Source organism: Galeopterus variegatus, unplaced genomic scaffold, assembly GCF_000696425.1.
Source record: "Galeopterus variegatus unplaced genomic scaffold, G_variegatus-3.0.2 Scaffold153, whole genome shotgun sequence".
Taxonomy (NCBI): domain Eukaryota; kingdom Metazoa; phylum Chordata; class Mammalia; order Dermoptera; family Cynocephalidae; genus Galeopterus; species Galeopterus variegatus.
Window position 1 is genome coordinate 292,165 of NW_007726264.1, and position 26,660 is coordinate 318,824.

A 26,660-nucleotide genomic window follows, 5' to 3' on the forward strand; every position below is an offset into this window, starting at 1 on the left:
TCCAACACCCAAAGTGCCGCCAGTGTCAGGGTCTTCAATGGTTCATTTCCTCACATCCAAATCTTCAGAACACCAGGGCTGAGTCTCTGAAGTTCCTCCCCTGCCCTCTTAGGGACTATTTTGCCACATCGGAATCCAACCCAGCCCATGACCTGGGAACCTGCTAATCTGCACCTGCCAGAGTTTGCCAGTCAGGGATTCGATTCATCTTCAAGAAACAGAGTATAGCTGTAGCAAACCTGGCTCCCTAACTCCTTACTCACATGACAGGCACTAAAGTCCCTTCCTTTTCCTTCCCAGCCCATATCAGTGTCACCAAAAGTGAGAAATCAAGGCGCTCCTTGACAGTTATGATGCAATCCAATGTTGTATATCAATTCATTACTTAAATCACCATTTCTTGAACTGGACTTGGCTGTTTGTGGGCCTCCAAGTCTTGTTCTGACAGCCCTTGGCAGATGACCGACTGCAGTATTTCTCTCAGGAGAACACAGTGTCAGAGCATTCTTCCTTAATTAATTAATTCTTATTAGTTAATTAATAAGAATTACTACTACTACTATATGGCCACTGTCCTACTTTACCACAGTTTTATTTCCAGTCTCCTACAGTAAGGGTTGGTTTCTCAAGTTTTGGAGGCAGTTGGTCCATCCCAGTCCTACTGCAGCCATCAAATCCCCAGAGGTCTGGTCTTGGCTAGTGTGTGGCACTGAAGCTTAAGCCAGTCTGACCAGTTTCAACATTATCTTGCCATTTATGAAGGACTCTAAATTATAAGGAAACTGTTGTCTATGGAGGTTGAAGGTAATCTAGTCATTTCTAATTTATTACTTCTGAAAGGAACTTTTTAGACTTCCTTAATTTGGAGGAACTCACAACTCTCACAGTATTTAGTTCTTTTTTTTATTTTATTTTTGGCAGCTGGCCTGTAAGGGGATCCAAACCCTTTACCTTGGTGTTATAACACCACTCTCTAACCAGCTGAACAACCAGCCAGCCCAGTATTAGTTCTGTTTGGTATAGTTGGTCCTCAGGAGTATATTCTGCCAAAACTTGCACATCTAACTTGAGTGTAGCATCAAGAAGTTCACATTAAATTCCCACTGTTAAGCCCTAAATATCGAGGCTTCTTCTTTATTAAATCTTATGCACAAAGCTGTAGCATATGTGGCTCCCAGAGTCCTCACTTGCATGAGAGGCACTAAAGTCCCCTGGTGGTCAGGACAAAAACATGTTTCTGGTGGTCAGGACAGAAATGTGTTTCTTGCTTAGGGCAGCTATTACAATTTTAATCCACCACGTTGTGCCCTCTCTTATCTTCAGCGTGGTACTCACCCCTATAATATCCACTATGACCAAGGCTCCAAGGCAGCATCTGCCTTCCTTCTAGCGAGAAAGTAGCTTTTCTCTTTTGAAAGGGTGAAAATTAGGATTGCAATGATATGATTCTTCTTATCCCATCACTTACTATTTATTGTGTTCAATTTAGGAGAAAATCATTGTCACCAATAAATCCTGTTTAAGTGTGCAGTTATTACTGGCCAAGTTTGTACAGTGACATAGAAAAATGTGAATATGTCTCTTTGAGTTTTGATTCTTGAAACAATCCCAGTTGCCATTTCTGTTAATTAAGAGACAAAGCAAGGGCTGTCCAGGTAGCTCAGCTGGTCAGAGTGCAGCCTTGTAACACCAGGGTTAAGGGTTTAGTTCTCTTACTGGCCAGCAAACATACAAACAAACAAAAGAGATGAAGCAGTGGTTCTCCAACGTTAGTACTTTTAAGAATTATTTGGAATACCTATTAAACATGCAGATGCCCTAGATCTTTCTCCCTGCCACTACCACAGCCTACCTAGAAATTCTATTTTCCAGATCTTTGGTAAGGGTTGAAAATCTGCATTACTACCAAGTCCCCTAGGTGATTTCTCTACCGGTTGTGTTCTGTAGATGGCACTTTGAGAATCACTGGTGTAAGAAATGTGACCCTTGTTTTTCTAAGTGGAATAAGCCAGTCACAGAAAGACAAACACTGCGTGATCTCATTTATGAGTATATGTGGACTCTAAAAGAGTAAAACTCATAGAAGAAGAGAGTAGAATGGCAGTTACCAGAGGGTGTTGGGATGGGGGAGGGGAGTGAGATGTGTTGGTTCAAGTGTACAAAGTTCTAGTTAGGAGGAATGAGTTCTGGAGATCTATCGTGCAGCATGGTGACTATAGTCAATAATAATGTATTGTATACTTGCAAATTGCTAAGAGAGTAAACCTTAAATGTTCTCACTACAAAAAATGATTAGTATGTGAGGTGATAGATATGTTAATAAAAACAAGAAATGTGTTTCTTAATAAGTGTTATAGATGCAAATTCAGTTTTTGCTTTCTATTTATTTATTAATTTATTTTATTTTCTTAGCACCTGGCCAGTTTTTGCTTTTTAGAATAATGTATACTTATAATGTTTGTGTAAATAAAATATAGTAAGTCAAATTGTATTTTAAGCCTTAACTATGCTATTTAAGCCAAATACTCAATGTTAATATATTAATAACAATAATATATAATTTATTAATAATTAATATAATGGTATTTTAAAATTACGATGTGCACACACCAGCTCTCCTAAAGAGACACTGCTGCTGGGCAAGTTCTTTCTCATTGTACCAGTGGCCTAGTGTTTTATGGATCTCTGAAACAATCTGGTAGTGTCACCAGTAAAATCACAGCCTCTTTTGTAACTTTTTAGTTTTAAAAAAGTCATGAGCTCTTTGGTTATCTGAGAAGTAGTAGACAAATGTCCTTTGGTTAAGTGTTACAGTTATATATATATGCTTGGAGCAAAACGTTGACAGTTGTGATTTCTGGATAATGGTATTTCAGGTGATTTTATCTGTTTTTTTTTTTTTTTAAGAATGAGTAGATATTACATTTATAACTAGAGAAAATGTAGTTTAGTTTTATTAAGTGAAAAATAATTTTCATCTAGCTAGGTATGGTTGGAGGTAGAGACTAAAAATAATTAACAAAATAAAAATAAAATAGAAGGGCATTCCAGATAAGAGAAGGAATCAATTAGCTCTAGATGGGGAGTTTTACTTGTAAGTTTGACTAAAGAGGGGAAAAGCCAGTCTTTAAAAAGAAGGAAATAGCTTGAATTCTTCCATGCCCTTTGGACAGTCTTGACGACCTGTATTTGTCTTATGTTCCAGTTCATCTAAAAATGTTTTACCTACCACTTATGAAACACGGAAGGGTCTGGGATTTATGGTTAAAATAAATGTAGTAGAAATTTCAATATATCTTTCTATTTCTTGGCTGTATGAAAACTCTCCCAAGGTGACAGTTATGGAAGTCTGATCTCTTCTGAGGGGATAATATGTCTTATAGAAATTGCATCAGTCTAGTTTTGATCTGATGGTGTGGGGGCAGGAGGGAAAGGAGAGGTGACCAAGGGGGTAATATCCAGGGAGGAATATTTGGGCCTTGAATGTTTATTGGGTAGAAAACTAACCTCAATTCATCCTTGACCTTTGAAAATAGAAGCTATTATTAATTTAGTAATGAAGTTTCCTGACTCAAATTGAATCTAAAATGTATTTCAAAGTGTTGGATAATAGGCGAAAGCTTAACAAAGGAATGACATGGTACTCACAGTTGATATCCTTTAAAATTACTTCATTAACAAAATCAACTGTGGAAATTTTTGGTTTCAAATAGTTATCTCTGAACCCATTATCTAATCAATCACCCAGCCGCCCACCACCAAGTGAAGTGATTCATTGAATCTGGAGACAAATTAAAGCAATTTGGTCATCTTAAGATTTAAGATTTGAGGCATCAGATGAGAAGTTTCTGCCTCAGGGTGCTACCAGGCTACCCTAGAACTCTGTGGGGTGCTATTAGGAATGAGAGGTTGAAGGTCCACCTCAGGAGACAGGTGTGGAAATGATGGCAATTGCTGGTAAGCAGTATGATTGTGGGGCAGGGAGTTGATAGAGTAGTACAATACTCTTTCCAAATTTGTGTATTCAGTGATTGTTTTCAATAACCTCATTTTCAGTAAGAATTTAAGTCCTGTTCAATGGTAGTTTTAAAGTTTTAATAACGAATCTAACAGATGGAGCATGTAGCATGTATCAGACGGTATTCTAAAAAATTCATATGAATCACTTTATTTAATCCCTAAATTACGGTAGCCCCATTTTACAGACAAGGAGAGTGAAACTCAGAGAGGTCGTGTAGCTCCATGCAACCCAGGCAGTAAGTGGTGAAGCTGGGTCTTGAAGCCTTTTTGCTTTCTAGATAGGCCTTTTTCCAACCCTAAGTTACCAAGGCAAGTACTGGAGAGGTAAAAATCTTTTTTTTTTTTCTTATTTCCTTCCATTTTTTTGGACTGGGTATATGTACAAAACATTGCAAATCAACCTTTAATGAATGGTTTATTGATGTGGATCATGGATACAGGAAAATGGCAAATAACCTAAGTATACAGTTTGTTGAGTTTTCACAAATTGAACACACCCGTGTAACCTTCACTCAACTCAACAAGCAGGAAATTAATAAATATACTTTTAAACAGAATTGGATCCTATTGTTATATAGTGTTTGGCTTCCTGCTTTTTCCCCTTAACATTTTATTGTCAGCTATATCCCATATTAATATGTATTCCTTAAAAAACACTTTTTAATGGCTTCATGGTAGATCCTCATGTGGGTGTACAATAATTTATATAATCGTTCTTTAATATTGAACATTTAGGCTGGTCCAGTTTTTCATTATTGTAAACAGCATTGTAATTTATCGTATTGAACATAAATCGCTGACTGCATCTTTTCATTATTTCCTTAGGACACATTTCTACAAGTATAATTTACTAGATCAAAGAGCATGAATACTTTAAAGCTCTTGATACAAATTAACAAATTACTTAACAGAATGGATATACCAACCCACCAGTGTTCACAAATGCCCATATTCCAGTGCTGGATTTTCTCTTCATGTGTGTGTGTTTATCTTTGCCATTCTGATAGACAAAAATTGATATTGACTACTGTTTGGTTTTTCATTATTAGTGAGGGCTATATATTTTCATATGTTTATTGGACATGTTCCTTTAGTTTCCTGTTTCTTTCATATAGAAATTAATATGTACCCACAAAAATTACTCCTTACTTATATTTCTTTAGTATCTTTGGGAGACAAAGGCTTATAAAACTTCAGGAGAATGTCTTTTTAGTTCATAAAAATTTGGAAAAGTAATGAAATAAGTTTTCTCTTTATGATCACCTTTTCTAAACTGTTTTAGAGAAAAATCTGTGTCCATTCCTGAGAACTGCTCTAGAAAGATCCAGATGACATTTGAGTCTTGACACACTTCCTTATAAACTAGTTTAGACACTGTTGTCTCACAGATGACTGTAGTCTTACATGGTGATTCACTTCTTCAAGAGTCTTGGACTACTATTCCTATATCTAAAAAAAAATTTTGTTGGAGTACAATATTTGAATAAGTGAAACACAGCATATTCACATAATTCAATTATGATTAGAAATTTGCACATCCCTATTTATAATATTTCCTGTTTATAGAATAAGGTTGGACTAGGTTGTAGATAATTTTTCACCTATCGAGAAATACAAATGTGAAATTTAAGGATGATTGAATTAGAATTAAAGTGACACATATAGAAGGCTTTATAGTTGGCGATTCAGTATATGGGTAAGTTTTGATATTAAGATTGTTTTTCAGAATTTAAAGGTGTATTTTAAAAAACACACCTGGGAGGCATAAAATATAGGAACTGGGGTTTTTCTAAAGTAGCTTTTGCATGAAGGCAGTGGAATTTTGATAAAATAAGAAAGACTGTATACATAAAAGTGAGGGTCAGTGGGATGGGGTGGGAGGGCTGTTTCTGTATGCCAAATATATCTCCATTTACCTTTGGTTCTATCCTGAGCCTGGTTACTGGGCAGAGGCTGCCAGGACTAGCAGATTGTGCTGTGTCTTATGTAATGCAGACAAATAACCTGCAGTTCTGAGCCTATTAAGATGAGACCATTTTAACACGTGTGTTTTAATCTCTGTGTTAGAATTCTGATCTCCAGATGTCATAAGTATTAAGCCATTCTTTCCTCTTTTGGAAATAAATTTGTCCAAATATCCTTTGTACCTCAGAGTACCTGGATGCTAACTTTGAAGGTTATCTGTTGTTATACTTTGCTCTACATTTTGATATCAATTAAATTCAATTTCCCTGTTATTTCATAAATAACTTTTTTTCCATAAAATAAGGGCATAGGTAATTTTTACAGCTGGAAAAAACTTAGAGGTTATATAATCCTTCAGATCCTCAAGCCCAAATGCCTTCCAGGGCCAGCAATACATATGTGAAGTTACCAGGGGTAAGAAAGTAAGACGTGATGGTGACTGCACAACCTACACAGTATCAGCCCCATCTAAAGGCAACGAGATCAAAAGTTTATTCAAACAATATGGGGTCCTAACAAAGCATGACCATGGGCCACATTTGGCCTGGAGGCCTCCAATTCGCAATCACTCTAATCTCCTTATTTTAAAAATAAATTGATCTTCCTAGTAAAGTTAGTGTGAGCAGGGATTAGAGACCAGGTTTTCTGACTTTCACTTCATTGATTGATGAAGTATCTATTGAGTACCAACTTCCATCAGTCACATTCATATATTTAGTTAATTTATTATGTACATGTCATCTACTTACAGAAGCAGATTTGAGGCTAAGGACAATAAATACGCACATTAACATATCCGTAAGGAGGATAAAATAAAGATAAGAAAGATGTTTAAAACCACAGGGAAGAAAGGGATAAAATCTTAGAAGAAACCTGGGATGGAACATGGCAGCCAAGTTTTTAAAAAAAGGGAGAACAAATGGAATATAAGATTGTTTAGAAGTCTCTTACGCTGACTTTTGATGATATTAATTGGTTGACAGATATCCTTGGAAATAGTTCAAAGCAAGAATATAATTGTAAACTGAGTGAACATATGTAAAGTTAGGGAAGGCTTATTTGCTAAGATTGCAGAAGAAATAGAATTTTAATAGGCAGAGGTGAGTGAATGTGTATGTGTGTTTGTATATGTGTGTGTGTGTGTGTGTGTGTGTGTGTGTTTGTGTTTGTAAGAATGTACCCAGTAAAGGAAACAGCAGGTACATAGGTTCTATAATGGGAGAGAGAGAGAAGGTAAGTGTGGATAGAACAGACAATGACGACATATATTGTTCAAGATGAGGCTGAACAGTAAGCAAGGGCAGGTAGGCCATTGCTTAGGATTTGTCCTATATCCAAAGATTAAAGAGAAGCTAATGAGAGCTTTTAACCTGGGAGAATGATTGATAAGAAGTGTCCCATGATCAGACTTACCTTTTGAAAAGAACACTCTGGCTGCTTTGTGTAGAGTTAGACTAGAGTGAATGCTGAAAGACCAGTTAGAAGCCATTGAAGCAATTCATGCAAGATGATAGAAGCTTGTAATAGGGAGCTAAGAGAGGAGATGAACAGACTTCAGCTATTGACGGACTTCAGATATATATACGAGATAATATTGGGAATGGATATGGCTGGGGTAGGGAGGGGGCGAGAGAGAGAGAACAAGTGAGAGAGAGAGAAATGTTAAAGGTGATTCTGATCCTTGTATTTTGCACTTGGTTGGATGGCTGTGCCATTCAGGGAGGTGGGGAACACTGAGAAAGGATCAAATTGGGGCAGGTGGAGAGAGAATTTTTATGCCCCATAAGGTCAGTAGCACAGTCTCATTCACTGATGTCTATCAGCTCCAAAACAGTGCCTAGCACAGAGGAGGTGCTTAATAAATGTTTATCACATAAATGAGCTATGCATTCAGTTTCAGACAGATTGAATTTAACTGCCACTGAGACATCCAAGTGGTGATGTCAAGTAGGTGTCTGGACTTATGGGGAGCCAAGCTGGAACTTAGTGGAGAGAGACTTGGGGTCTGTTGGCAGGTAGATGTATAGATGCTGAGACTGCCTGGGGATTGGAATAGAATAAGAAATGGAAAGGGCCGAGGACAGAGCCCTAAAAAATACTAGCCTTTAGAGGTTGGAGAGGGGTCAGTCAAAAAAGGATAAGAAAACATTTCCAGTTATGTAGGAGAAAAACAAAAGATGAGACTCATAGAGGCTAAGGGAAGAGATAGTAGAGTGGTACAGAGGAGTCAAGTAAGATAAGGACTAAAAATGCCATTGGATTTAGCAACACAGAGGTCATTCATGGATTAGTGAGAGCTTTTCTAGTGGAGTGTTTGAGGTGGAAGCTGATTGGAATTGATTGAAGAGTGAATGGGAGATGAGGGAAGAGAGGCAGTAGATCAGAGGCAAAAGATGTGGACATTTAATCACTTATAAGATATGATTACAGACCAACTAAAAATCCAGGAAATTCAGGAGACCAGAATGTACTTTAACATAAATACTTGGGATGCAGAGAATTTTCATTCACTTATTTACCAAACATTTACCAAGCACGTTTTTGCGCCAGGTCTTGTGCTAGAGAAATGTGTCGCGCTGGTGGCTTTTCTTTTCTGGTGTAGCCACTGTGATTGGAGATGTCTGTAGCTCTGCACTTCAGCTGCTAGTCGTTATATGTTAAAGGGTTAGGTAAGTATATAGGTTAAAATGCTGTTCTTTGTGGGATCCCTCCCAGTATGATTACTTCTTCAAAGATTGTGATTCTGTCCAGGAGCAGGTGAGGTCAACATTCTTCTCGTTGCTGTCCTGAAATTCTTTTATGCCTCTAGATTAATGGGATCCCCAAGTCAGTGAGGTGCCCTCTTCTGCTGCTGCTGACCGGTGAATAGATGCTGCCTCCACCGCTAGGTGGAATAACTGGAGCCTGTGCTGCCAGTCAGCATGGTTGCCTAGCAACAGGAGGAGATACTGATATCCCTCAATGTGTGGGCCCAGTATATGCTAGCTCAAGGTGCCTGATGAATGAACATCACGATTACATGGACCCTCCATGTCACCTTTGGAAGTTGTGGTTCTGAGGCTGGAAAGCTAGGCTGTCTTTGGAAGCTGAATTGGGAAGAGAAAGGGAGATATAGGATATGCTCATCTGGCTACATAGATAAGTACTGAAAAACAGGATTTGAGTTTCTGGCTATGGCTTAAGCTACAAGAATAATGGGCTCCTGCAAAGGATAAAGTATATCTCATGAAACAAGAAATGTTTCTGGCAGGCGTGCGATTTGCACTGAATATGAGGAAATGGGAGACAAATGCCTAGATAATCTGAAAAACAAAACATCAAAAAATAGATTTTATGGAGGACACCAGATGTGAAGTACAAAGAACCACAGTGGAAAAGATGCACAGAGTGAATATAAAATTTTAATACATCAGTGTAATTTATATCCTAACTATTATTGAGATTTGGAAGTGTCATGCAATGTGAGTCCTTTTGTGGTTGTCAACTGCCTGAAAGGGTTTGGGACAAATTCCTCAATGTTATGGTATAGATCAGGTCTTCGAGTAGGCATTATTGGGAAAACTTAAAGAACGAGGAGCAATAAAAATAGAAAGTTCATGCTGTCTCTCATCATTCCAGGCAAAGGTGGGCAGGGGCCAGGGTGCTGTGGAAGCCTTGGTATGGGTCTGTGTTTCAGTGGAGGACACTCTCCTCTCTTTTGGTTATTCCTTTTTACAGAAAAAAAAAAAAAAAAAAAAAAATCTTGTCAGTGAGGGGGAATAATCTGTCTGCTTGGGCACAGGCACTCAGAAATCAGACTTCTCTGGAAGGTCAACCTGCCCAGCCTGTGGAAACCTTAGGGCCAAAGGAATGCTGCAGTCCCCGTGAGGGGAAGACTCTCTCTCCCCCATTCTATGGGAAGCATAGCACTGCACCCTCTCCTGCTCTTAGAAAGAGGACCCATCTCCAGCTAGCTCGCAGGCAACCTGGGCTTGTGGACAATCCTGTTTGTGGCCCCACAGATAGGATAAAATGCATGGTTAGAATACAGCATAGAAATTTCTATTTTGTTCAAAAAGAACAGATACTATAACAGATACTTTAGTGTCCTCCCATAGTCAGTGCCATTTGTTAAATTTTCAGGAATATGCAAGCCAGTTGTTAAACAGTATAATTAAAAATTAAATTATTCAGAATTATAATTAAATTATATTGAAAAAGGTAATAAGCACGCAAAATTCATCCCTCCTTAGTTGCTGTACTACATTTTACTATTATTTATGTTTCCAAATTTGTATAAGGGAAAATACTCTGTGGTGGGGTAAAGGCGTGTTGCTGAGGTTCAGTATCCAGTGAGGTAGCAATTGGAAGCTTGGAATCAGCCATGGTGGGAGTCTGTAGTATTTATAAAACACCGTAAACCAGGGCCTTTTGCCCCTAAGAGGCAGTTGTTGCACATTTGCCAGCACGTCACTGCCCATATCCCTTGAACTTGCCATTTGGTTGTGCTCCAGCATAGAAGCTCCAGCATGCTTCTAACAGCAAGGTCTGCATCTCTGTGCAGAGGACTGTCTCTGGAAGGTCATTCTGCTCCTGCCCATGCACAAAGCAGGCAGGAATGAACTCCCCCCAGGAATAGCCCTCACCCAGGAAGGAAGGGTTTAAATACCTCAAGTCCTTTGACCCTCAAGGGGGATAATTTTGAGGCAAGTGTTTATACCGTTTTCCAAAGTTTTACTACAAGGTTACAGTAGCATGTTTCATATAGGACATTTTATTGGCTGCCCTCCCTTCCAATTATCACTTTTTTTGCTTCTGAGCTGATGTTCCCTCTTCCTCACTTCAAGGTCTACTTCTGAGAGGGTTGTAAAAGGGAGAGTAGTGCTAGATGAAGTGAAAGCATATTGGAGAACTTTTGGATAGGATTAAGGGAAGAGGCAGAAATATGACATCCTGTGAGAATCAACAATAAACCATCCAGCCAGATGGCAGATGTAGATGATGATTTTCTAATAGCTATCACAAAATTGGCAGGAAGATAGAGTAGTCATGAGGGACTTCCAACTGTATTGACCTAATATCAATTTAAATTCTACTAAAAGCAGAGGATATCTCCTTAAAAAACACTTGGTAGTAACCTGTTAGGGACCGTGCTCAGTGGCCTGGGGATGCAGTGTTGAATAAGACATTGCCACTGGTTCCAAGGTACTTATGACCTACCAAGGGATATCAGATGTCTACACAACTATTTTAAGGTAGAACATGGTAAGCTTCATAGGGCTGAGAGTGATTGTAGCTCTTGGGAGGGAGAATGAAGGCTTGAATGGAGGCAGAGCATCCTGGAAGAAGCAATATTTAGATGAGGCCTTGGGGGTTGGAAGTATTTCAACAGAGAGAGTTGGAGAGGCTGGCGAGAACAAAGGCCTGAAACTGGGCAAGCAATCCTTATATTCCCGTCTTGGACATATGGAGGTGTGCAGGAGCATAGGGTCAGAGGAAAGCCTGGAAAGGCAGACTGGAGGCAGATTGTGGAGGCTTGGATGGAATTCTGGGGAATTCTTGGTATGCCGCCTAATGTACGTGCTTAGGATGCAGAGAAACTATATAAGGGTCTGATCCTCCGACCAGAAGCTCCAAAAGGGAATTTTATAGGGCTCAAGAGGGACAGCGGTCTCTAAACAGTCAATCCTAATTATAATATTGTAACTTGTTTCAGTGAGGAATAAAGGGGAGAGAGTCCTGGTCAGCTTGGATTTTAAAAGGCATTTAAAAAGGATAGAAAGAGAGATATACACAACCAAGAGGCAAAACTTGAAGAAAGCTTTTGGGAATTCCAAACCTGCAATGAATTGAAGCATGGAAAAAAGCAATGTGTGGCAGAAAGGCATTGCTCGCTGTTATTGGCTGAATTGCGCCCCCCCACAAATTCATATGTTGAAGCCTCAACCCCCAGAACCTCATAATGTGACTGTATTTGGAGAATAAGGTCTTCAAAGAGGTAATTAAGTTAAAATGAGGTCATTAGGGTGGCCCTAATCCAATATGACTGATGTCATTATAAGAAGAGGAAATTTGGATGCAGACGTGTGCAAACACAGAGGAAAGGCCATGTGAGGACACGGCAAGGATGCAGCCATCTGCAAGCCAAGGAGGGAGGCTTTGGAAGAAACTGAATCAGCTTGACACCTTGATCCTGGGCTTCCAGCCACCAGAACCAAGAGAAAATAAATTTCTGTTGTTTAAGCCACTCCATTTGTGGTACTTTGTTATGTCAGTCCTAGCAAACTAATACACTTGGCATGAGGTGAGCAATGAATGGGTCCTTTGCCTTGGGACAGATGACACAGTTCAATCCTCATTATTTGCAGGTTCCTTATTTGTGAATTCACCTGCTGGCTAAAATTTATTTGTCACCTCAAAATCCATACCTGTAGCACTTTCACAGTCATTCGAAGACATGTGCTGAGCATTGAAAAATCTGAGTTGCCAGATGTGCATTTTCCCATCTAAGGTCAAATGCTCTGCTTTCTTGTTTCAGCTCTCATACTGCAAACAAATGTCTTTTTCACAGTCTATAGACTGTGCATTTTTTAAATCATTGTGCTTTTTGTTGGCAATTTCATGGTTTAAAATGACTCCCAATTGTAATGCTGAAGTGCTGAAGGCTGTGATGTGCCTTACAGAGAAAATCTGGGTGTTAGATAACTTCCTGTAGGCATGAGTTATGGTGCTCTTGGCCATGAACTCAATGATAATGAATTGTATATGTATCAAATACGATGTCTATAAACAGAAACACATATAAAACAAAGTTATGTATTGATCAGTTGATGAAAATGTTGTGAACAGAGGCTTGCAGGAACCTAGCCCTGTATGTACCCTAGGAGCAATGGTTCAATATTTGCTAATTTAGTGTTTGTGGTGACTTTATAGAACATAACTACTGCAAATAATGGGAATCTACTGTATGATGTTGGAGGATGTTGGGAAAGTCTGGTTATTCAAATTCTGTTTTGATTTTCTCCAAGAAGAAGGTTATTCAGAATGAAAAATGTAGAGCACAAGTACCTTTAGAGAAAAGTTGAAGCTCAGGGTAGGTAAAGAAGTAATGAGATTACCTAGACACTGGGAGGTAGCTCAGTTCTCCAGCCATGATGCTAAAATTTTACACATGGTCACTAAGCACTTTTTCTTTATTTCATGGATAAAAGATGTACTACAATAAAGGTTTCAGCAACAACCACAGACCATTTAACTTGATGTTGGTTCATTAGTAAATTCTTGAAATTCTGATGATCTAATAGCAATCAGAAAAGAGAGGGGTGCACCCTGGCATCTGGTGAGGATTCCCCACAACGAGATTTGCTAACTTCATCTCCTCATCTCCAACTTTTTTTTTGTATTGAAATCATAATATACATAATGTTGGCTAAATATTCTTTAAGGGTGCACCTGCCAATTGAGGAATTATTTAGCTTTTTTTCTTTGTTATTAATTCACAGTCAGGACATACAGTGGTCCTATTTGCCAAGAATGTCACCACAGGGCTCTGACATTGCTCTTTAGTGTTCACCCCAAATCCGCTGCAACCTTGGCTGCTCATCTTATTCTGGATTTGTTTCAGTCCTTGTCAGTCAGAGAAAATTTGCCAGCACACATGAGGTCCCCTAAGAACAGGTGTCCCATTACGTCCTCATCTTGTTAAACATTATTTGTACTAGGAGGAAACAGCTGTATAATAAAAGGCAAAGTAGCTTTTTACTGTAGTGGAATTCTTAATGTAGTCTCAATTCAGTTCAATAATAATTTTTAGTCCCAGGATAGCCTTCACTGGAAATTCTGTTTCCCAGGAGCTATCAATCTGGAGGTTTTCATATCACTGTAATTGGTCTACCCTAGGACCACCTCCACAAACTATACCTGAGATGGACATTGTTAAACATGCTGATTCCAATCATACAGAATCAGAATCCCTGGGGGGATTAGGAATCTGAATTTTAACAATCTTCTCACGTGATTGGAAGTTTTAGTTATAGAAGTAAAATGATCTTTGGGAGAATTTAGTTGGCTAATATTTCTACCAAATACTCATTATTTGATGAAAAAGTAATTTTTTATTAGGTTGACACTTATATAAGTCCATCTGTGTTGAATAGATACTTTAACCGAAATTTTTAATTCTATTTAGAATTATATTTAAATAAGCTTTTCTGTATACAAATATGGGTACTTGCAAGCGATATATGTGTTTATATGTGTTTGCCTTTCATCCAACTCTAGTTTTCTATGCCAAGTCTTCAACTTAAGAATTTAGATCAAATCAACAAATCAAAATCAACTGATCAACTTAAGAATTTAGATCAAAAAAACAAATATGTGCTAAGGCTAGACTAAGATTTGCTTAGAAATCCTGTACCAGAAAATGAGGTATACCATAGCTGCAAAGCATACTTAGTCCTTCGCAAAAATCCTTTCACTTAAACAATCTTTAGATAACTAATCACTTACCCTTTTCCTATACTCCTAGGCCTCAACACATTTCCTGATGATTATTCACACCTGGAGATTTTCTTTATCCTTATCCTTGGAAAAACTGTCTTATGGCTGGCTTTATTGACAATGCAAATTTGTACTAACCTGCAAGAGACTTTGTTATTTTAAGAAGGATTTTAAGACTCATCATACTAAGTGCCATGTTGTAAAATATAAAGTGCAGCATTTTCCATCTTACCCATAGAAATATTATATATAATTACAATTTAATATTATACAAGTTAGCTATGCATTTATTCTTTCTTGTATAATTTACCAAATAACTATCAGATGCCATCTATCAATGTAAATGTCATTTAAGTTATATTCTTATTTAGTGATTATTCTAATCTAAAAATTTAGAAAGTCATTTAGTTATAAGATGTTAGAGAAACATCTGGCTGTGCCTGATGTACCTGAATATTTCTCTGTCATATCACTCAATTCATTATTTTGTGAATTTCAATGTTAGCAGTAGAAATTCTGGATTTTATGAATTGGATTTTGAAATATGGAATAGGGATTCTTCTGAAAAGGGATAGGAACAATTATTCAAAGGTTAGTTTTGTAAATGTACAAATGGTTCACCATTATATCCCCAGTATCAAGAGTGGCACTTTATAAATATTTGTTTAATAAATAAATGAGTTGAGCAAATACATTCACACACACATACACAAGTAAATGAGAATTTTTATTTGTCTAATATAAATTATAGAGTTTTATAGTTAGTTTAATCATATGTATACCATACGTATAATATACTCAGTGTATATTTAAATGAATTCTTTGGTTTTTTAAGAAAATTGTTTTTAATTAGTTTAAATATATTGAGATGAACATATGAAAGTACCAAAAAAGAATAAAAACTATGGAAAAACTCTTTTTAGAAATCTTGTAATATTTTTACACCTACATTCAGTTTAACTATGTCTCTAGGAATTCTATCAATTATTAATTATTAATGTTGATTATTCATTTTACAAACAGATATATAACATACACAAGAGTATCGGCAATGTACTTTTGGCATTTTCTTGAATAAGCACATAGTTGTTGCAAATATAAAAGTATTTTTAAAATTTTAATGGTGTATTATGTAAAACTAAAATCAAAAGCATATATTTATGTTTTGAACAGCTTGGGGCATTATTAGGGGTTACCCTGTGACTTATTACACGAGTTCAAATTTTCTTTAGTTACCTTTTAGATAACCACATTTTGGACAGATGGGGCACACTTCATGTTAAAAAGGAAAAAACAAAACCAAGAAAACATAGAAACCAAAAAAAAAAAAGAAAAAAGAAAACATAGATAGAAACAAAACAATTATAGGCCTTTTCGATTGTGAAAAAGCTTTAAACACCTGATTATATTGCAAAGAAATCAGATGTTTATTTATTCTCTAGGCATCTGTGCATTTTACTGTAACGTATTTACCTATACTTGTGCATATGAAAATTACTAGGCTTATTTTTCTCAGCCTAGAAAAGCTTAATTAACATCCATGCCTCAAAAGAAGAACATTCTTAGAACTTCTTGTAGAAGGTTGGGAGTGATAAATCTCCCCAAATGATTTTTTTAAAGACTAATCTTTGCTTAAATTTTACAGTTATGATGAGTTATAGACAAGATAGTCTTTCCTTTAAAAAAGAAAGAACAAAAGGGTAAAAATTGCTGAAAACCTGAACACCATGTTCCTATTCACATCGCTTTAATAATTTATTGAGTGCAGGGCCAACAATATGAAATTTTCATGTATGAGTATCATCCAGCCTCATATAAAAGTAACACATGAAAAATAAGGTCAGAGATTAATCACAAATACCAATAACTCTTGGCTACCATTCTCTAAATTGTAATAATAAAATGTCATATATAAAGAAAAAATATTTATGATTCTAGAAACTAGACATATCATTGTTTGTAGAAAAAATTTTAAATATTCAGAATTAAATTATAAAAGCCCAAAGTGGATGATTAAAATTATTTCTGCTTTAAGTGTAATTGGGACTAGATATAGAGTAGAGCATTACAAATTATATTTTCCTTCTTTATATACAAGATCACTAATTAAGGAATTTGTGTTTAGGGTAGATTGGACAATCTTCAGGAGATGTCAAAAATATTGTTCAGGACCTCATTTCAGATGATTCATTCTAACATAGATCTCCACATATAGAAAAAGGGTTTCATCTGAATAAAATATGTGAGACTTTACTCCAAGGTTAATGTTTTCAGAAATGCTGAGCGTGTGTGTACGTGTGTGTGTGTTGGGGAGGGAGAGTGGGGCAGGGAGTGTAGAGAGAGAGACAGAGAGACTTGGGAAATAAAGAACAGAAAAAGGCAATGTGAAGGGATTGAGAAACAGGAAGATTTATATTCACCAGATGCTGTCATTTAAACTTGCTTCCAAACGGCTTAATTTTAAAATAAAGAATTCACCAACACATTTGACTGTACCCGTTTTATCTCCTAAGAAGAACTTAAAGGAGGGAAAAATCTCAGTGTATCTCATTTTATTACTGGTGGGGCCAGAAGATAAGACTTAGATGAATGTGTGGTTCATCTGAATCTCTGAATCTGTAATAAATATATTGTAATAGGGTTCCACAGAGATGCTAGATCCCTCTTCCAGCCAGGAAAGAGCATTTCTCAAACCCTAGAAAGTGTTTTAATATATCATTAAATTTTGCATATGATGGATCTTCTGCTCCTGCCACAATTCCTGGATCATGCTCGATTTTCCCCCTCCTTTCAAGTGGAGACAAAGCTGGAGGGTGTTTGCCTTGGGATTCTCCCCTGCTTTCAGAGGTGGGCTGATCCAGGGCTCTTTGCCCTTCTTAGTTTGATCTTCAACTTAGTCCTCCATCATGCTGCATTTAGTCCTCTCTGGAGGCCATATTAATGGCCTTCCTGTATCCCCCAAGGAACAGTATAGGTCTGTATAAAATGAAAAAAAAAGGAGTAACAATAATAATAATGAACAGCTGTGATAATGGTGCAGCAGACACCAGGTTAAATGCATTCTACAGCGCAGCCTGCTGGGCACACTCCCAGGAGACTAACCCCATGTATTCAAAGCTTGGGAGCGCCCTGTACCACTGCCTTCCTAGGGAAAACCAAACCTCTGCCACCCCCTCAGGTATGCCAGTAGGCTGCTGTATTTAATGCACACCATCCAGGATGGGGAGCATGGCTTCTTACTCATAGAACCACCTTTTACATGCCAGGTAAGGCATGTTACTTAGCTCCCTTCCCCCTTTGTTTCAGATTTCTCATAGGTAAAAGGGTATAATAATAGTATTTATTTCAGAGGGATATTGAAAAGATTAAATAATACCTATAAAGGGCTTAGAAGAGTACCTGGCATATAGTGTTCAAATATTGCATAGCTATTATTATTAAGGAGGTGCCTCTAAACGTGAGGGTAAAGAGCTCTAGCGATGATGTAGGTCAGCCATCTAATAAAGACTCATGGAAGTAGGAAAGGGTGGTGTGGTATACAGCATGCTTCTCTAGAGATGGGCAAGAGGCTGCACTAGGTGGGCAGCCAGATCCTTCCTTAGCATGCCCCTTATCATTAGTTGTTGGAATAAATAGGCAAGGCATGAGTGATCTCTCTCTACCCCTTACAAAAGACTGACCAGAGTTAATTTATTCCTGGTCTGATTACATTAAGATCCAGTGCTCAGTTCACTACTATGGATTCATGTTCTCCCCCAGTGAATCTTGACCTCCAGTCATTCATCTTTTACATATTTACTGAGATGATTTTTTTTTCTTTTTTGTTTTTGGTTTGGCAATGTTATTATTGAGATGCCTGACTTAATATTTGAAAACCACATAAAACCATGTCAAAATGGAATTAATTCAGGTAATGAGGAGTTCAGGGGTTATGTTCTTACAGAGGTTTTGAAAGGAAATTAAAATGTATTTTTCAATGGTCTCTATTTGGCACCCAGAGCTAATGGCAGTTTAACTAAAGAAGAAAGAGTAGTTGAACACACAGTGTTGATGAAATTTTGCAGCAAATAAACTCAGTTTATTTCCTCAGGCTATTTAATCTGTTTTGTATTCAAATGGCAAATGAGTTTCAGTTCATAAGGCAAAATGTGGTGATGATTTTTGGTTTTTTGTTTTGTTTTTTAATATTGACAATATTAAATTCTGCTGGTGTTTTTCATCTTCAAAATATATAAAATTGAGAAAAGGGAACTCTTTGCAATCGGTGCATCATTACTAATACTTAAATACTAATTTCAGCATTTTTGCAATTTGCTGTCCTCTGATAATTGTAATCTTGAAAAAAGATGGAAACACCATTTCAAATATTATGTAATATGTTTCTTTTCTGCACATATTAAAGGTCTTTTGTATAAAGTAGTAATGGAATATGCTTGAAATGATCAAAATTTAATGGACCATAGAGCATTTATAGGCCAGAAGCTTTAGGATGAAATGCAAACAGCATTAAATGTCTAAATTTATTTTCTTCCAGTCTTTCATCTTACAGTGATTTTCTGCAAGAATGGTATTAGGGTCTTGTTGCGAACATTTAATAGAAGCTATAATAGATAATAACTGGCTCTGTAATTAGTCATTTCGAGACAGAGGTACTCTTTGAACCACTGATAAGAATTGAATTGTGTCCGTAATTCATGTTTTCATTCTGCTGTCACAACCCAGCAATCCATATTCATAGTCTCCTGGTGCTAAGCTCATTGCCAATTTAACACAGATGTGGAAGAGATATGTATAACCTCCTCAGCCTTTTGATCCCTTATTTCTTATTTGAGAAAATGGCAGAGTAACTTTAGAGTGAGCATAATGGTATAAAGTATCTTAGTGACAAAATTTTATCAGAAGATTAATTTGGTATGTACATAAAATATGCATATATATTCACACACAGAGTCCATATATGCAAAAGAAACACTATTATGGTTAAAATTATGGCAAAATTTCCACCAACATTTTCTGACATTTCTGATTTTTGAGTACTATAATAAAATATTGCATTATTTTTGATTTTTGTTTTCTTTTTGAGGAAAACTTCATTTTTCATATATCTTTATGAATAACACTGGTCCTTTCTGTAGAAGAGATGTTAGATTTCACAAATTCAATTACGTTGGCTACATTATATTCTCTATTATACATATTTTATTTATTTTTATGTGGAATTTTATGTTGTAGCAAATGTTTCTATATGGTTGAATTCAACAAACGTTGGTTGAGCTCTTCATTTGAGCCAAGCTCTGGGGGAAGTGGAATGTGATCAAGTGCTGTACAGTTTCTGAGAGTTCTGGAGTCATTGAGGAAGGAGAGGTGGCTTTCTCTTGTAGGTCAGAACAGACTTCATGAGAGAGCTGGCATTTGAGCCTGTTCTTGAAGAATGGGTGGGATTTTAACAAAAGGTTTACCATGGAGAAGTCATTCAGCTAAAATGGAGAAATTTGAATGGAGAGATTTGATGGCCACCACCTGAAGGTCTTTGAAACCACATTAAAGATGCAGCGTTCTAATCTATGGACAATCAGAAGTTAGAGATGTTTGTTGAACAAGGGAATGATGTGATCTGATAAAACCAACTTGCTTTCTGATTTTAGGTAATGACATGCATGCTTTATTTCCCCCTAAAATGTACTGGCAAGTTCAAAATTCTGTTTGCAATTCATAATTTTGATATTTTTTCTCTTTAATTAAAGTAGCCAGTTCTATTTACATTTTAATGCAAAACTATGAAAGGTATAAAAATTGACTCTAAGGGAGAAAAAGTCCTCTGAGAAAGAATTTTATAGATTTTTACCATGAAAATTTGTAAAGCCTTGGATTTTTAAATTAGGTGTTCACTTATTTAAAGGTATCATATTATTATTTGATGATTTTACATAAACCCTTGGTGTCTGAAATGGGTAACTGGGTCCTATACCATGTAAATGATGATACATTTTAATTTGTTTTAAATATTTAGAATTGATCGGTTGTCAAATAGAATTTATAAATATTTTTGTCAAGGGGAACTAGTTGTAAATATGTTTTTGCCTTTCTAGTTAATAAAACCTGAATTATAGCGCTAACACAGTTCTTGGCTCATAGAAGGTATTCAATTATTTATCTATCATATATTTTGTTTAATTCTTGGAGTCTGAATGTATTTTGTACTTTCTAGTGCATTTTATTGTTTGGGTTAGTTTGCTCATCCCAAGTGCATTTATAATAAATTTCTTTTTTCTCCCAACTTTTTAATATGAAATTTTTCTAAAATGAAAGTTAAAAGACTAGCAATAACAAACATCTGTATACTCACTACTTAGACTCAGCAATTGTTCATATTTTATAATAAACTTGTTTAAAACTGAATTGAAAATTGGTAAATGTTATTTGTTCCCCATCTTTACATTAATTAGAGCATTTGGCTGATAATCTTGGAAAGAGTATGAAGGGTTTGCTTATTAACTGGACTTAAATGTCAGTTAGACACAGGTAGCCTAACAGTTGTTTATCTTAAAGGTATGAAAACCATGAAAGTTGTAAGTTTTCCTTCTAGTTCATATGCATATTAAAACAATTTTACATTCACAAATGTGAGCTTCAGTTATTTTTCTGTCACGAGCCATATTAGTACTGTATGTAGTAAACTTTTCCTTTAATTTATCATAATTCACTCTTTTTGCTTTCAAGAAGATTATTCCAGTTGCGTGGGTGGCAGCAGGTTATGGATGTAAGTGATGAGCTAAGGCTAGAGAAGCTAAAATAGTGCTGGGAGGGTGAGTCCCTGCCAAATTAGAGGGAAGAAAGTCAAGTCAGGCACATAGGAAGAATAAGAACCAGTGCACATGGAGAGTTAAGACTCAGCTCAATAGAAGGGAATCGGGAAGACACTAGAGGGCAAGGAGAGGGGAGAGGCCAAGTGAAAACCAATACCTGCAGGGGCTGATGATAGAATTATGCAGGTAACAACAGCTAAGGAGCACTCTAGCCAGAGCAGCCTCAATGCCTGAGACAATTATTTGTGAAACTCTGGCACATGAACTAGAGGCTGCAAGTAGAGATAAGTGGAAGCATTTGAGTGAAAGGGAAAGAGAGAAGCAGAGAAAAGGATGTTCTTGACAGTTTCCAAGTCAAAGTGTCTTGCAGTAAAGTTTTCAGCATGTTTGCTCAGACTGCTCATGTGTTCACTACTGGCACTCTGTTCAATACCAACAAGTGGGCTGTAGACATTCTGAAATTTCCTGCATGCTAACAGGGAATCCAAACTGTGTCCGATTCTTTTTAAATACAGAAATTGGACTCATAATCTGGTGATGAGAAAGGTATGTCTTAAATCCCATAGAGTCTGGGTAACATTTCCTCTTTCTTAAAAAAAGAGACTGATTACTAGTTCGTATAAGGATTATGCATTACATCTGTTTAAAGGAGGAAAAGGAATGTGTATTCCACAGTGTTAAGTAGCATTTTTCCAAAGGCAAATGTCATTTTTTCCCTAAAAAATACTTGAAATTCCCAACTCTAGCATGCAGAAAAATAGATTATATCAATTCATTTCAAACAAGGGAACTTTTTATTTAGATGACTCGTGTAAACATGCAGCATGGGAGAATTTAAGTTGCCCTACCTTTTTCACAAATGTCTTTAGCTGGTCTTTTAGTCAGTTTCTCTCTGCACGATCTGTCTTGCACTCTGGAAAGCATTTTACATATTTAAGTAGCCAACTTTTCTCTGTTTTCTTTTTTTTCCATGTGGCTTTTCCGAGTGGGATTCATCTGACAATGGAAGTCTAGGGTTTACTACATATTTCTCCCCTGGAAATAAGTAGAAGATAAGACAATCTTACACAACTTTTATATGAATGAGTTATTCATTAATAATTCACTAAATATTTATTGAGCAGTTGAAAGTGTCAGGAATTGTTCTAGACACTTGAGATATATCGTTGAACAAAAAACTAGAGATCCCTGTCTTGATGAAGACTACATTCTACAGAATGAGACTGACAATAAAGGTAATACACAAAAATATTATAAGTAGATATATCAATATAGTGTGTTACAAGGTCATAATTATTTTTAAAAAGGGGAAGTAGAGTCAAGTAAGGGAGACTGGGATTGTGAGAACTGTGGGGACAGGTGGGCAGGTGGACTGTCTGTAATTTAAAATGTGTGGTTAAGGCAGTCTTCATTGAGAGGGTGACATTTGAGCTGAAACTTGAAGGAGGGGAGGGAATTGGCCTAGAGTATCTGGAAGAAGAGAGTCCAAGACCGAGGAAGTGGCTAGTGCAAAGACCTGATATATCTGAGCAATAGCAAGGAGCTAGTGTGCCCAGAGCAGAGTGAGCCAAAAGGAGAGAGGAGATGAGAACGGAGGGAATGGAGGCAGATTACATAGGACGTTGCGGGCCACTGCAAAGACTGTGACTTTGGTAAATTGAAAGGAGAGGAGTGACATGATTGATAAGATGTATGTTTTAAAAGAATTCCTCTGCTTCATACTGCAAATAGACTGTAGAGAAGTGAGGGTGGAACCAGGAAGACCAGATTGATGTCTAGTGTAATCATCTGTGGGAGAGACGATGGTATCACAGAACAGGGCGGCAAGTGGTCAGAGTCTGGGTATGACTGGAAGGCAGAGCCAGCAGGATTTACTGGTGGACTGGATGCAGATATGGGAGAAGGGTGATTCCAAAGTTGACTCCGAGGTTTTTGACCTGAACAACAGGAAAGATGCCACCAACTAAGCTGGAGAAGGCTGCTGGAGAAGCAGGTTTTAGGGGGTGGGGGTAGGGCATTCAGTGTTGGTCGTGTTATGGTTGAGATGTCTCTTGGACATCTGAGTGGGGATGTTGAGCAGCAGCCTGGTATAGGCCTCGAGCTGGGAAAGAGGTTTCTGGATATAGAAATTCTGGAGTAGTCAGTTTACGGATGGTATTTAACGCCAAGACACTCTATGAGTTATAAGCATTTTTCTTAGTAATTCCATTTTTATTCTAAAACACGCAGCATTTAGAAATGATTTTTCACATAATTAAGCACGCCTACCAGTGAGGTTACTGAATAATAGGTACTCTTATCACCACTAGGAGTAGAACCAGACAGAGAGAAAACCTTGTTCAGTCTGACATAGCAAATTAATATTCATGTTGGGAATAAAATTCAGTCCCAGAAGTATGGTTTGTTTTCACCAGACCTTGCTGGTTCAGCACCTGAGAATCTATATAAAGATAAGAACTGATCTGAAACAGGTATTTTAGTGTGTGGAGGAGTTAAAATCAGAATTTGTTTCATCATCTGAGGCAGGAGAGGCACTGGGTGGCAGGAGAGAGGGAGGTCTGGCAAGGGGTTAACAGCCTGGACACAGCAGACCTTGGTCATCTTGGTACGCAAATGAGTCACAGCCTGTCCAGGCAGCTTCGTAGATGCACATCTCTAACAGATTAAAATATCACTGGCTAGGTACATGTTATCAATAAGTTGAATTAATTATCATAGTAGACACCGCAAGGCTTTTGTTTTGCTAGGTGGGGCATGCCTGTTTGGGATCAGAGCTGAGTTTAAGAGGGCAGTAGAGGAAAGACTGAGAGCTGCCACGCATGCTTCTCATTCTCAGCCCTTTCTCTAAGAGTATTTAGCTTCTCTTTTAAATATACAAACACTGTGCAGATACTTAAAGAAAGTCTTTTGGAAGGGAGGGCAAATCAGTTACAAGCTGGGGATGCTCACTCGTCTTGGGTGATCTGACAGCAGAGTTCAGACTTGGTGGGGAGCACGGTCAGTGATGAAGTAGTGGTGGGGGGGGGAGATGGAGAACCCTGGTGGGCAGCAGGACTAGGATGTGGGTGGTCCAATGACTGCATATGCCCGGACTTTTGGCAAGGAAGGTGCCAGGAGGTCTGTACAGGACTCCTGTTCTCAGGAAGGGAAGAGCAAAGCAGGGCTTCAGGGTCTGAGAGAGGGCAGGAAAAGGGAACTAACTTTTACTGATTGTTTACTGTATGCATGGCAGTGTGTTAAGGAAATAGACACATTGATAGATAATAGATATGTTTTTAATTCTTACAGTAAACTTGACAGTATTTTCATCCCCTTTTGTAAATGAGGAATCTGAGACTACCCTAAGGTCACATACTAATCAGAGGTGAAGACAGGTGAGATTCAGATTCAGGTTTGCCTTATTCCCAAGCCAATAAAACACATTTTTCAGAATCTTGGAAATAGGATGCAGAGCAGAAGCGTAAAGGAATTGCGAGGAGTCTACAGGGGCTTGTGCATTAATACAGCGTTGCTGCCCTTGCACTGGATCAGGGAGGTGTGGATGGAGAGGAAGCAGGGAAAGCAGGGTCCCCCGGTCCATGGTGAGACCCCGCAGGTCAGGTGTGATTTGCTGCAAAGGACTACCTGAGACACAGCATTAAAGTCTGATGGTCAATGTGGTCAATTTGACAGGAAGTAACTTAATTCTAACCCCACTGGGTGGGGCCACAGAAGTAATTGAAGCAATTTCTCATCTTAGTCAAGATTAACTCACTGATACAAAGGAAGCATCAGTAGAACCATTTGTGGGAATCGGAGGTGAGCAAAATGGGGGTAGGGGGACTGATGATTAGAGTATTATTCTGTAGATGAGGAAATTTAGACAGAGAGATGAAGTGGTTTGCCCAGGAACATCCCACTAACAGGTAGCAGATGAGGGTCCGGCACCCAGGTCTCATCCCTTGCATACCCCAGGGCTTCACCCACCATGCCCAGGGGTCATCTCCCAGCAGCCTTTGGCCCTCTTTCTCTCTAATCACAGTGATACCAACTCCTGAGGTTTTCACTTTCCATTCCCTTAAATACTCTTCAAGCACAGGAATAATCTGGGAAAGGAGCTGTACAGCAAGGGTTTGGCCATAGTCACTTTGCCACTTTGAGATGGGAGTTGGGGCCAGAGAAAAAACAGAAGAGAACTCATGCAAACAGCATCACAATTTTTTAGATGATATCAAATGGTCCTGGGCGAAGTTTTTAATTGCTGTGGGGCATACATTCCTCATTTGAATGCTGAGAATAATAATAGTAAGCTCTATATAGATATGTTTTGATAATTAAATGAGCTAATGTATGTAAACTCCTTAGCTCAGTGCCCAGCTGGGTGGTTTACCTGAGGGTTATGTGCTAGAGCTCAAAAATCTTAGCTATTATTTTTTATTAAAACATGGGAAGGTGATTCTTTCTAACATCAAATGCCATTGTGCAGGTAGCACGATACTAGACTATTCTATTAATGTATGTGTTTTGTTTTATGTCTTATTATATGGATGGTTCAGACCATTCAGCTCTACTCACTGGATTTTCTGGAGTCTAATTTAAACATTCTCATCAAAGTAAATGTGACTCTGGCCATTCTCCTTATTGCCACCAAGCATGATGACAGCCTTGTACTGTGTACTACCAAAAAATGTTATCATCTTCCTCTGGGGCTTCCTACAGATGGCATCATCTTGATCTTATAAAACCTATGCAGGAGAAAATGTTATCATGTCAAGCAGGAAATTATGATCAATTTTTTGGGTGGTGAGCAAGATAAAATTTTAAGAAGCCAAACCCTAATAGCATACAGATCCATTTAATCTGACCCATTTCTTCCCAGGATCGTCATGATATTTTGATTATAAAACCATTTGGACTCCTCTTGTTGACCTTTTTCTAAGGCTTGAATCATGCAATGGTCTTCCTTTCTTGTTCACAAGAGGAAAAGGGCTGACTGTCTTCATGTAAATTAGTCTGCTTTTGTTGAAAAACTTCAGGAAACTCATCTATGAAATGTAGACTCACAATAAGAAATGCAGTGCATCTTAATGTTCTTTTTTCAGCTGATGTAAAATTGTTTCCCACAGTATGGAATACTTAAAAAAGAAAAGTGTTTCATCACAATGCCAAAATGCCAGCAATGCCTTTGACTGCCTTCAGGGGTGGTAGTGGAGGTGGGGAAACCATCTATTCAATACTACATTATTTTCAGATGATTTTTCACATAGCCAGGAAATGTGTAAATGAATGTGGAAAGGAGACTGATGTACTAAATTTAGGACCAGCAATTACAGACATTGGAGCTCTGAGCTTCTTTTTGCTCCTCTGTAATTTCTAATATAAAAAATATCCTCAGTAGGGATAGTATAAAAT

General features: G+C 37.6%; 1 protein-coding gene across 2 annotated transcripts in view; it reads left to right on the forward strand.

Annotated features, from left to right (window-relative positions):
• RELN (reelin) overlaps positions 1 to 26,660 on the forward strand; it is a 472,813-nt gene that overhangs the window by 42,005 nt on the left and 404,148 nt on the right. The window lies entirely within an intron of this gene.